This window comes from Miscanthus floridulus, chromosome 14 (assembly GCF_019320115.1).
Source record: "Miscanthus floridulus cultivar M001 chromosome 14, ASM1932011v1, whole genome shotgun sequence".
NCBI classification, from domain to species: Eukaryota; Viridiplantae; Streptophyta; class Magnoliopsida; order Poales; family Poaceae; genus Miscanthus; species Miscanthus floridulus.
Window position 1 is genome coordinate 74,070,019 of NC_089593.1, and position 13,166 is coordinate 74,083,184.

Here is a 13,166-nt window from a genome sequence, read left to right on the forward strand (position 1 = left end):
CCTAGGCTTCACACCTGACATGTTGCTGCTTAGCTGGCTGACACAGTGTACTCAGGGTTACACTCAACAGAAGCTTGAGTCGTTTTCGTACGGCGTGCCAACCGTGATCTTGGCTATGTACTCCCCGCTCGTCGGCGCCCCGGTCACCACCGTACAGTTTTCCGGGTCTGCCAGTGTGGCCGCCTTTGGGATGATCCACGCTGCCCTTCGCTCGTCCCGCTGCAGGCGGCGCGCCATGAGGTCAGCTGCGCTGGCGTTCACCGCGAACGAGTCGCGGTGGACTAGGTGGACATGCAGAGCCGCCGACGATGACACGGTGACATCTTCCAACGTGTCGGCGGCAGCCGCTGGGGCAGTGTATGTGTGGGGCGAGAGATGAGGGAATGCTACAAAACTATGGTACTCGTACCCCATGGGCTTGGCGACCCCGACGACGACGATCGCGTCGTCGGAGCACGTGACCAGCAGCAGGAGCAGTCCAGCGACAGACGACCACGCCATGGCTGGAGTCGCTTGCTTCGATCAGAAGGGAGCGAGGAGATTATTAATGAGACTGCATCTGCTGAGTTGGTGCTTAATTGCAGTCCGATCCAACGAGATACGCCCAGCATGGTACAGTAGCATGCAGCAGCTAGGCATGGACAACGGATAGGACGCCAGCGGCTACAGCTAGCTACAACAGGAAGCAAGAGCAGTCAAACTTGCTTAGCTTTAACATCGCAACTCCAAGAGATTAGCCGATTTTTTTTTTCTAAATTTCTTGATTTAGCTATTCTCTAAAATAGAACTCTCTCAAAAAAATCAGACTAGTTCAAGAGACTCAGTAAAATTTGCGTTCCTCCATATTCAAAAGCGTGCCATGTCACCGGGTCCCGACCCAAAGGCATAGCAAGGCAGCCAGAGAGCAAAGCAAGCAACCTGCTTGCTCCTCCAGAATTGCAGCGTTTGCTTTGCGCTGCTCGTCTGCCTTCGTGCATGGCCATGTCCCTCATGATGCTGTTTCGGGACTCACGGATGCAATCTAGATCCGGAGGACAACGACGTGCGGGGTGTCTGTGATCACGCACTGGACGCGGTGCCGGTGTTGCGGCGGATTCGGGACCGGCCAGCGCGCCACTCTGCGGATCGCGATGAGCATTGGAGATGGGGACAGCGTCTAGCCACCCGAGGGCCTGACTCGAGGAAGGGGACGCCGAACACTCAGCGTGCGCGGGAATCAGGCGCGGGGAGGCGGATAGCGAGCGCCCCCGGCTGGCTTTTTCTAGCGACTGGAAAGAACGGAATAGCTAGCGAGCTAATTTAGAATACCGGATAGAGGATCTGTTGGAGGCTGATTTCTTCGTCAGAAACTCTAAATTAGACTTTACAATAAGAATAGCAACTCTCTTGGAGTTGCTCTAACAACAATAAATATGCTCATTAGCTTTAACATCTAACAACAATAAAATTGCAGTCAAACTTGATATATATATTTTTTTAAAACTGTCAAAAGTTGATAAGTTTGACATTGGAATAATCTATATCTATATCTATATATTTATAGTAATATTTAATTTATATCTAATATTAAATAGGTAAAATTTTCCTTTTATCTATTTTTTTCGTCAACCTCCCCTGACTAGCTAGGTATTGGAGAGTTTGTCCCGTGCCACTATATTATTTCCTAAACTGCACTCTGCGCCTTAGGCCTTGTTTAGTTGGAGGAATTTGGATTTTGGGGCTACTGTAGCACGTTCGTTTTTATTTGGCAAATAGTGTTCAAACATGGACTAATTAGGCTTAAAACGTTCGTCTTGCAATTTCCCACCAAACTGTGCAATTAGTTTTTCTTTTCGTCTACATTTAATGATCCATGCACGGGCCGCAAACATTCGATGTGACAGGTACTGTAGCAACTTTTTGGAAGTTGGGGTGAAACTAAACCAGGCCCTATATAGCATGTACTATTTGACTTGGACTCCCGCAGTCAAATGTATTACAACAACTTACATCTAGCGATAATTAATACAGAATGCTATATTTATTGAATTACTTTGCAACACACGAACGTGTATATTAAGACAGTCTTAATGGGGTTTCATATCCCTATTTTCAACACATGTTATTTTGGAAACAATGCAGAAGAGTTTCATCTCTATGAAACTCTCTCTGCTCCTATAAAACTTTTATCATCTCTCTCTTCATTAATACGGTGGCACATCGGCAGATTTAATGTTCATAAAAATCTGATGAAATCCATTGAGACTGGCCTAATATTAAAATTTCATCCGGTGCAATCACCAGCATTCCTCTGCGTCCTTTTATATTTTTCCGCCGTCTCTATTTTCCTTCCGCTCTCGGTGTTCGTCTCTGGGTCGTGGTGTTCGGTACGTCGGGTGAAGTGTCGCCCGTAACGTGACTTTTCCATCCGTGCTAGTGCCACCCTTCCCGAGAGATGTATCTCCATTTGTTTTTTTAGACAAAAAAATAAATAATAAAACAATTTTTATGTCTTTAGATCCTTGACCCTTAGCTGATAATAAACAAATATTTCTTACCACTACATAAGTTGTTCTTGTAGTTTTAATTAGAAATAAAACTAACTATAATTATTAGAAAGTGATCACAACAGCTGATGGTCCAACAACTCTTGTGGCCCCAATATTTTTCAATTTGGCCCCTTTTTTTTTAAGAAAATTCACATTTAGACCTCGGGGCGACGTAAACTCAACTTTGGACCCTAGGGGTCAGCGCCGCCATTCATGGCGCCAAGGTTACACGTCTCGGCGCCATGACTTACAGCGCCGAGGTGCCTGACCCTTATTGTCGTTGAAGTTGATGTGGCTCTTACGTGGCAGATACCTCGGCGCCGAGCTCGGTGCCACAGATCTCGGCGCCGAGCTATTAAATCAAAACGGCCGTTTTCTTCCTTTCCCTCTCGCTTTCTCTCATCTTTCCCTCGCTCTCGCTCTGTTCCGCCGCCGGCGTCCGCGCCACCGCCATTTCCCGCCGCCGATCGCACCACCACCCTTGCCAGCGCTTCCTCCCGTCCCCGTCCACGCCACTGGCGTCCGCACAACCACCCACGCCATCACCTGCGCCCCTCATCGTCCAGCGCTTCCCCGGCCGCCCTCGTCGCCCCGTCGTCCTCCTCTACGCACACCAGCGGCGAGGGTGGCCCTCGCCTCTCCCCGACGTCGCCACCTGCCGGCGGGCCGCCGTCCCCCGTGCTTGGCAGGGCCGCCCCCTCCCCCACGCCTGTCCCCTCCCCCCATCCCCTCGGTCAGCCCTGAGCAGGTGCCCAGGTAGTTTTTTAAGTAATTTCATTTTTTTAGTTGTCTTAGTTTAGATAATTTAGTTAATTATTGTATTTTAGTTATATAGTGATATAATTTATGTAGCTAATTTAATTATTTAGTTATGTCATTTAGTTAGCTTATTTAGGTAGTTAGTGATGTAATTTAGTTAGTTAGTGTGACAATTTAGTTATGTAATTTAGTTAGATAGGTAGTATTTGTAGCAAATGTAGTTAGCAAATTTCGTTATATAGTTAGATAGATAGTTATTAGGTACTTATTTATTTAGGTAGACACTTAGATACTAATTTGTGTATGTAATTTAGTTATACTTGTATTAGTTATAATAACTTGGTTGTTGTGCATACCAACTAGATGGACAACGTAGTCACCCTGTATCATGAAGGAAGTGTGGAGGAAGATGAGTTTGGGAATGTCAGTTTTGTTGGAATGCAAAGGGTGATATTCGATGATCGGCCATTGTTTTGTGAGTTGTTTGGTAGGGCTCGTGATGAGCTTAAATGCAATTCAAATGAAGATGCCATCTTAGTTGAGGGGGTACTTCACCATGGTAGGTTGGGGACAATTTTTAGGCGGTTGGTCCCAATTGCATCAGAGGCTCAATGAGACATATGTCAAAACTGTCATGAAGAACGAGTTTCAATGTTTGGATTTGGTTGTGTGGAAGTTGTCCAATGATCCCACCTCTCGGCTTTCACCCCCTCGTGGGTTCTCGCCAGAACCGGAGAATCCGGCACCTTCTCAGCCTCCGTTACCTAATTGCGAGGTGGATGTGGAAGATGTGGTTGTGGTGCCCGATGCTCAATCCGCCCCGAATGAGGTTGGAATATGTGCCGATGATGTTGCTTCTTGCCCTCAGGAGATCCCTTGGACCCAGAATCATCCAAGTAAGTGACGTTGTAATACTTTGGCTTTCCTTGTTCTTCCTTCATTGCGTTCCTTTGTCTCAATTCTCTCCATATTTGTACTTTAAATGCAGGAGACAATCCGGATAATCATGGTCGTCCTCATGTGCCTCCATCAACCAATGTGGACCCAGGGTTTATAGCCTCTAACAGTGTGGATGTTAGTATTGAGGATGATGAGGAGCCTTATGGCACAACAAGAGCCATTGATTCTGATGATGACCGCCCAGTTGCAGCTTTGAACGAACAAGAAATGGAGCTCATCAGACGTTTTTGTCCTGATCGTGATCCACTAGTTCATGAATTTAGCGACCTCAGTCATTCTCAACATGCTTATGGAGAATGAAGAGATGACGAGCTGCTAGAGGCTCCTAAAGCCGGTGACAATGTGGAAATTCAGAAGGGCTTGCTCTTCAAGGACTTACCAAAATTGTGAAGGTGGTTACAAGAATATTCTGTGAGACATAAAAGACCATTCAAGGTGAGGCACTACTATGTGGAGCGCCATTACTCAGTGGTGTGCGAGAAGGCTGATTGCAATTGGAGGGTCTGTGCTCGAAAACAGAAGTCCATAGGGAAGTTCAAGATCACCAAAATTGTTGGTCCACACACCTGTGCCAAGAAAGATCTAAACCAGAAGCATCGACAGTTGACCTCTACTCTCATTGCTAGAAATCTGTACTCAATATTGAAGGGTCAACCCAACTTGAAGGTCAGGACAATTATGGAGATGACTCAGAAAATATTTCATTATGACATAAAGTATGGGAAAGAATGGAGGGCTAAATAACGGGCCTAGAAGATGATATATGGAGATTGGGAGGAGGGGTACGAGAAGTTGCCAGCACTGTTTAATGCCATGAAAGCAGCTAACCTAGACATGCATTATGAGTACATCCTAAAGCCGAATGAATGGAAGAACGGGAGGCAAATATTCTTCTGTGCATTCTGGTGCTTTCCCTAGTGCGTTGAGGCCTTCAGGCACTGTCGTCCAGTGTTATCCATTGATGGTACTTTTCTGCTTGTCAAGTATATGGGCACACTCTTGGTAGCCATTTCTTGTGAGGCAAACAACGCATTGGTTCCTTTAGCATTTACTTTGGTGGAGAGGGAGAACAAAGACAGCTAGGGATGGTTCTTGCGGCTTGTTCGGATACATGTCATAGGCCCTGGCAGGGAGGTTGGTGTCATATCTGATAGACACTAGGGTATACTTAGTGCCGTACAGGAGCAGATTCTAGGGTATGCACCTTTACACCATCGTTGGTGCACTCGGCACCTTGTCGAGAATTTACTCTGGAAGGATGGTTCGAAGGACAACTTCCCGCTGTTCGAGGAGGTTGCTCGCATGCTTGAGGTGCCGTTCTTTGAGGAGAAGTTGGAGCAGCTAAAAATGGCAACAAATGCAGAAGGTAGACATTGGTTGAGAGGATTGTCGAGGGAACCTGAGAAATGGACACGAGCGTACGACGATGGTGGATAGAGGTACGAAATTTAGACTAGCAACATGGCCGAGTCATTTAACAGTGTGCTTTACATGCCATACCCATCAATGCTATCGTATCATTCACCTTCTATAGGCGAGTTGCATGGTTTAATGAGAGGCATGCTCAAGCAATGGCACTATAGAGCAAGAATCAGTCATGGGCACCTAAACCTAACCGGCATCTTGAGAAGGAAAAGGCAAGGGCTTGCACACATGATGTCGATTGTTGTTTTGACCACAACATAGGCAAGTACCAGATCACGGAAAGGGGTGGTACAATGTCTGATGGTGAGGTCCAGCCATCAAGGAGTTATATTGTGGTACTTAGTGATTTTTCATGCAGATGTGGGAGAACAAGGTAGTATCACTTTCTATGTTCTCATTATATTGCAGCATCTTGGCATCGCAACTTTGACTACGAGATCAAGATACTATGGGAGTTCAGTGTTGACAGCCTTGTACTTACTTGGTCACCCCATTTCGAGCCTTACCTAGATGAGGGGGCAGTGGCCACAATACACTGGGCCAAAGTACATTGCGGATCCAGGTACACGTTGGGACAAACGTGGAACTAGGAAGAGGATGAGGCACAAGATGGTCATGGACTAGGTTTCTAGTTGAACGAGACGAGGGAGAGCAACCCCCTTTCTTACTGACCTCGAGCAGAACCAATGTGGCAAATGCGGTAGACTTGGGCACAACTCACGGACATGCCATTGGCCGCTTAGTCAGGTGCATGTTAGATTCTAGCTACTACAGTTGGTCAATAGTTAGTGCACTAATTGTTAAATTGTTTAATTCTATATGCATTGTACTTTATTTGTTTTGCTATCTTATTATTTATTTACAACTCCTTGTATTTTTTTATAGGATGGAGCTGTTCCACCTCCTAGATCCGTACTACGAGGAGAAGCACCGAGGTCGACACACCACGAAGGGGGAGGTACGGACTAAATTTTTGTTGTTGTGACCTTTTATTTCTTTTATTTCTCATGCATTAAATAAAATAACTACAATGGTTGCAGGAACTGGCCCCTCTTCGTCCTTGAACCCATGACAAGTTCAAGGAGATGCGGTACGATGACAGGTACATGCCTCTACTACAGAGGGCTGGCCTGGATGTCGTATCGTATCAGGTTCGCCGTGGGTTGCCTGTCATCAACCCCGCGGCGATCATAGCTTTGGTTGATAGGTACACCCATTATCAATACTAATCGTTTATTTTCCACTTCCATTTTTTATGTCCTTGATGTCCTCCTAACAACAATACTCGTTCATTGCTTATGTAGGTGGAGGGTGGAAACTCATAGTTTCCACCTACCTTGTGAAGAGATGACTGTTACGCTTGAGGACACTTAGAAGTTCCTTGGTGTGAGTGTTAGAGGTCGTCCAGTTATCGGCCACTGCAGGCCTAATGGTTGGAGAGATAGAGTGGAGGCCTTCCTCGGGAGACCACTTCCTCCGAAGGCAATGGGTACCTGCACCATAGGGGTATCTATTAACTGGCTCAGGCAGAACTTTGCTCAGTGTCCGGACGATGCAAACAAGGAGACAGTTACCTGCTACTGCAGGGCTTGGATCCTACACTTGTTTGGGTGTTTTCTCTTCCCTGATGCGATGGGGGACACCGCGTCATGGATGTACGGAAAGCTCTAGTTTGGTTTTGGTGAATTGATGAAACCCTAAGTGCTAACCTAGTTTATCAAAGTGATCATGAGATAGGTAGCACATTCTAAGTAATGGAGCAAGTGGTGAAGATCATGATGATGGTGTGACCATGGTGATGATCAAGTGCTTGGCTTGGAAAAGAAGAAAGAGAAAAACAAAAAACTCAAGGCAAAGGTGAAACTTGATAGGAGTTTTTTGGTTTGGTGATCAAGAACTTAGCGAGTGTGATCACATTTAGGATTGATAGCCATACTATTAAGAGGGGTGACACTCATCGTGAAATGCGGTTATCAAAGTGTCACTAGATGCTCTAACTCTTTGCATATTGAAAGGATCAAGATGCCCAAGAGGGGGGGGGGTGAATTGGGCTAATTCTAAATTTTTGCAATAATTAAGTCCTACACTTAGCCCATTTCACCCCTTGTGCCTAGAATGTGTTTCTATTGTTTTCCCGCACAAAAGTTTTGCACCCTAGGTTCCAATCCTACTCTAGCATGACAATTCTAGGAATGTAAAGACATAAAATGAATTGCTCAAATATAAATGCTCAAAGTAAAGAGAGGAAAAGGAACACGGCGATGTTTTCCCGAGGTATCGGAAAGTCACCACTCCCCACTAGTCCTCGTTGGAGCACCCACGCAAGGGTGTAGCTCCCTCTTGATCCACGCAAGGATCAAGTGCTCTCTACGGGCTAATTCTTTGACACTCCGTCGTGGTGAATCACCCACAACCGCTCACAACATGACTTGGGTCATCCACACGCTCCGCCAGATGATCACCAAGCTCCCAATCGCCACCGAGCCATCTAGGTGATGGCGATCACCAAAAGTAACAAGCACAAACTCTCACTTGACCAAGACAAGCCTAATGAGAAGGGTGGATGCACACTTGTTACTCCCTATGCACTAATGAGGTCCTTAATCTTGGATTATCAAATCTTAATCACCTCACTAGGCTCTTGCTCTCCCTTGCACTCCAAAGGTGTTTCTCAGCTGAACAAATGGGCAAGAGACCTCATATGGATGAGTGGAGTAAGTATTTATACCCCCTCATTCAAAACATAACGTTTGGAGGCTGAGTCACCACTCTGCGGGTTGACCGGACGCTCTAGTCAGGGTGACCGGACGCTCCGGTCAGTTGTGCCCGCCACTATGTCAGAGAGAGCCGTTAAGTTCTGACTAGACTCTGACCAATGTCCGGTGGATGCGTCCGATCAAGAAAAGTCCTTTCTGGAACCTTACTGGAGTCAACCGAACGCAGGCACCCCAGCATCTGGTGCTCCTCCACTCAGCGTTCGGTCAGTACCAAAAGACTACAGTTGATCAAATGAACTGACTGGACTTATCCTCCAGCGTCTAGTCACAACCAGACCAGCGTCCAGTCAGTCATTTGACCCTCCATTCACTTCCAACTCTAAATCCTATGTGTATGAAGTTGACTCCAATTGATCTTACGACTATTCCAGAGCTACCTAGTGATAAGTTTGACAAGTGTGCACCACACCTAATCCATTAGACTCACCTAGGTCAAGCTACTAGTCCATACCCCCCTTAATAGTATGGCTAAAGGAAAAACAAAGTCCTAAACTACTCTAAGTGTCTCTCCAACACCAAACGACACTTAGAACTAGTCCGTCCTTAACCTTGTCGTCCATCCTTTGAAAACCGAAATGATTTCCATCGACAGGGGCATGACAACCATGATTGCCCAATCAATTTACATTACCATGACCTAACTAAAATTGCCTCTACAAAACACACATTAGTTATAGTAATTTTATGTCGTCATTAATCATCAAAACCCAACTAGGGGCCTAGATGCTTTCAATCTCCCCCTTTTTGGTGATTGATGACAACACAACCTCGAGTATGTAAAAGAGATGAGTGAGGTTTTCAACATGCTTGGTTCATATAAGCTTTTGACAATAAGAACAAAGGGGTTAGGCATGCTTATACGACCCAAGCTAACATGGTGTACTCAAAAGATATGAATTAAGCTTGAGTACATGAAGTAAAGTTCATTTCAATCGGAGTAAAACACGAAAGCAATGCAAATGAGCATAACCATAACCAAGTGACATGACATATATATATCTCAATGTAGAGAGGACACATGTCACATAAGTCTCACCATCACATGCATATAATATAATGCATGAAGGTAAATGTGAATGCATGAAGTATCACACATAAAAGACCAAAAAGAATAAAATTGAGAGACCAAAAGAATCGAATTGAGAACATCTCACACACTCCCCCTAGATCTAACATACTCGCTCCCTCTTCCCCTTGGCATCAAGCACCAAAACCTAAGGGTCGAACGGCAGGACAGGAGCAGACGAGTCGGGCGCTAAGGTGCGGTGAGAGATCTAGAACTGAGCTGCATCATCCTCTGACCATAAACTTTGAGCGGTCTGACCCTCTATAGCTAGAAGTGAAGGTGAAGCGGTCTGGGTCTGCTCAGTAACTGGCACGGCCTGTGACTCTAGAGGTGTCATTGTAGGAAGTGGAGCCACAACTGCTGCTGTCGCTGTCGCTGAAGCCTCAAGTGTAGGAGTGACTATCTAAGGTGGCTCGGACGATGCAACAGACGATAGAATCGTCTCGGTCATGGTTTTTCGTCTTTGGAACCTTACTGTAAGTGATCGGATGCTGAGAAGCTGAGGGGATCGGCACGTCCAGTCAACTGTAGGGGGCGCGTGGTGTTGTGCTAACCTAACACGAAGCTTGTGAGTCAGGTCGATCGCGAGCGCGTTCGGTCGTGACTTAAAGCACGCGGGAACAGCTACTAGCCGTTGGCATTGCGTGGCTGGCATTTGAAGTAGGGGACACATGGCACAAATCCAAGGACCGGACGCTGGGGTCCTATGTCTGATCAACTTGATCGGTGCGTCCGGTCGTGTCATGGAAGTTGACAGCAGAGAGCCAACGGCTCTATTTCTAGGGGACACCTATATAAGGCATTTGGCCGGCTCTAGCTCTGACTCTTGGCTATTTGCATTGACATAGCAACCTTGTGAGCTTAGCCAAAGCGCTCCCACTCATCTCCATCATTGATTCATCATCTTTGTGAGATTGGAAGTGAATCCAAGTACATTGCTTGAGTGATTGCATCTAGAGGCACTTGGTGTTTGTGTTTCGCTACATGATTCGCTTGTTACTCTTGGTGGTTGCCGCCACCTAGATGTCTTGGTGCAGCGAGGATCGCCGAGCGGAGGAAGGTGCTTGTCTCCGGCTCCGATCGTGGTGATTGTGAGGGGTTCTTGACCTTTCCCCGGCGGAGAGCCAAAAGGTACTCTAGTGGGGTTGCTCATGGCTTCTATGATCCTCATCTTGTGTTGCTTGTGTGGCACCCTATTGAGGGCTTGGCGTGTGATGCCAATTAGCACGTGAACCTCCAAGTGAGTGAATCGCCACAACGAGGACTAGCTTGCCGGCAAACAAGTGAATAGTAAAAATCTTGTGTCATCTCATCCGAGGATTTCTTGGTATTCATTGTGATTGGCTCAATTCCTCTATACGGCGGTATAATCATCACATTTCCTATCTTGCATTTACATTTCTAATGTTGCTTCGCTCTTTAGTGTAATTAGTTTTGAGAGCAAGCTTGAGTAGGGTCTAGTGTTTAGTGTGGCTCTTTAGTTAGTCTTTGAGAGCACACTAACTTAGTGTAGTGACATAGCCATTGTATGCTTAGAGATCATAGACACTAGAATTGTGGTAGGTGGCTTGCATTTTAGTAGGCTAGCGCAATACTCGCTTCACCATTTAATTGTCTAACATCTTTGCTAAGTGTTGTTGTAGAAAGTTTTAATAGGCTATTCACCCCCTCTAGCCATTAGGACCTTCCATGTACCTCCCGTGCCTCACTGACTGGGACACCATAGGGGGTTACAGTTGGGCTTCCGGAGTGTTGTTGTTCCTATACCGCCACCTCTGCGAGGCATGTCGTTGGACTTTGGATGTGGTCCCATCTACCAGTTGGCCAGCCCATAGTGCAAGCTCCTCGTGACTGGTTCACAGTGAACAACCCTCGACACCAACCGACGGTTGCCCAACTTTGGGACCAGGGCAAAGTCCCCTTCGCTAGGACTGGACATGCCTATGTCCAGTACACCAACGAGCTCAACACACTTAGGCCATCAATGGTGAGTTAAATGCATTTGTTATTGTGTACTACGTATCTGGGATAACTATTCTAACTTAAACCCTCGATGGCTTACTTTTGTAGGTTACTTGGGAGCCCTACAAGGACATAGAGGTGGTGTAGCTTGGAGTAAGCACCATGTGCAGCGCAGACGAAGACCTGTACATGATGAGGTGCCCGCTGATCTACTTCTACATTGTTGAGTATCACCTTCCACATAGAGTTGCACGCCAGTTTGGCTTGAGTCAGGAGTGGCCAGTCGAGCCGTTCTCGACGTCCGTGGAGTTGCACAAGTAAGTGTCATTCCGTTTAGATAACTATTTTATATATTAGTTTTGTTTAGACTTAGATAAATAGTTCTTCTAGTTCTCATGTACCAATTGATACATGCAAATGTAAGTGGTAGGAGATGATATTTTTTCCTAAAATTGTATATCATAAGCAATGAACACTTTTAGGATTGATCGTCAGAAACAGAAGAAGACGGTTGAGTTTGAGACGCTACACCGTGAGCACATGGAAATGTGGGATCAGCTTCATGACAACCTGTATGAAAATGACCAGCCACACACTAACTACAACTTCCGCACATACCTATCTCGGTAATGTGGTGTCACATGAACAAGGTTGAAAACTCAATGGACCCTAGCCAACTACGCTGACCTTGACTCTTCAGATAATGAAGACACGTCCTCTACGACCTTGTGACACAACAAGGGACACTTGTGGAGGCAGCACTTGTCTTGGACCGAGTGGTAAATGATCTTTAAACTTTTCTGTACTGCAATCACTATAATAACCATAAACAACAAATAGTGATATAATATTTGTTTTATTTTGCAAGGCAACGCGCTAAAGCAATCTGTGCTTGACATCGAACGATTTCCAAGGACAAGCATGGACGAGCACACACTCAACAGCTTTCTTGGAGTAAGTTGACACCAACACAATCCTCTTGTTCCTCCTATTGGCGCCTAGGGCAGCCTGCCTCTAGTTCTCCACTTGTCCTCTTGTTGTTTTATGCTTAATTAAGTTATTGCCTGAGCTTGTGGGTTTCTACTAAATTAAGCTGCTATCCAAAGTGGTGCCATAATATCTCACTGCTCAAGCATGACATCTAGCATAAAATAGTGGCTTGACATGTTTATCTCTAGTTTTTGATACCTTACTGCTGCCTTCCCTTCCTGCTGTGATGTAAGCTTGATATCCATGCAACTAATACTAGTATGATGATGATGATGTGCCATTCATTTTAATAATAAGCACCTCCAGTTCCATAAGCTGCTACTACCTCTGGTTTTTCTTGCAGCATGCAACTATACATGACTTTTCTGCACACACTAAAAAGCTTACTAATTATATCTTTGCATGATAGAGGCTAGCACATAGGTTGCAGTGTAGGGTCGAGATGGCGGACTAGAGGGGGTGAATATTCCTTTCTAAAATTAATCATGCCAGCTAACCGAAACAAATGCGGGATTAAAACTATCGGTCTAGCCAAGACTACACCCCTCTATCTAAGTTCTCAAGCACCTTATAAAGGATCCTAGTTAAGCAAAAAAGGTCCCAGGCTAGCTAGAGCTCACCTAACAATTCTAGCTTGCAAAGTCACACAAACCTATGCAACTAGTACTTCAAGCAACCGGGGGAGCTCCTACACAACTA

At 45.7% G+C, this 13,166-nt stretch overlaps 1 pseudogene; it reads left to right on the forward strand.

The window, feature by feature from the left end:
- Positions 1-6,558: 6,558 nt before the first annotated feature.
- On the forward strand, positions 6,559-11,798 carry LOC136504652 (protein MAIN-LIKE 1-like; annotated as a pseudogene).
- Positions 11,799-13,166: the final 1,368 nt, after the last annotated feature.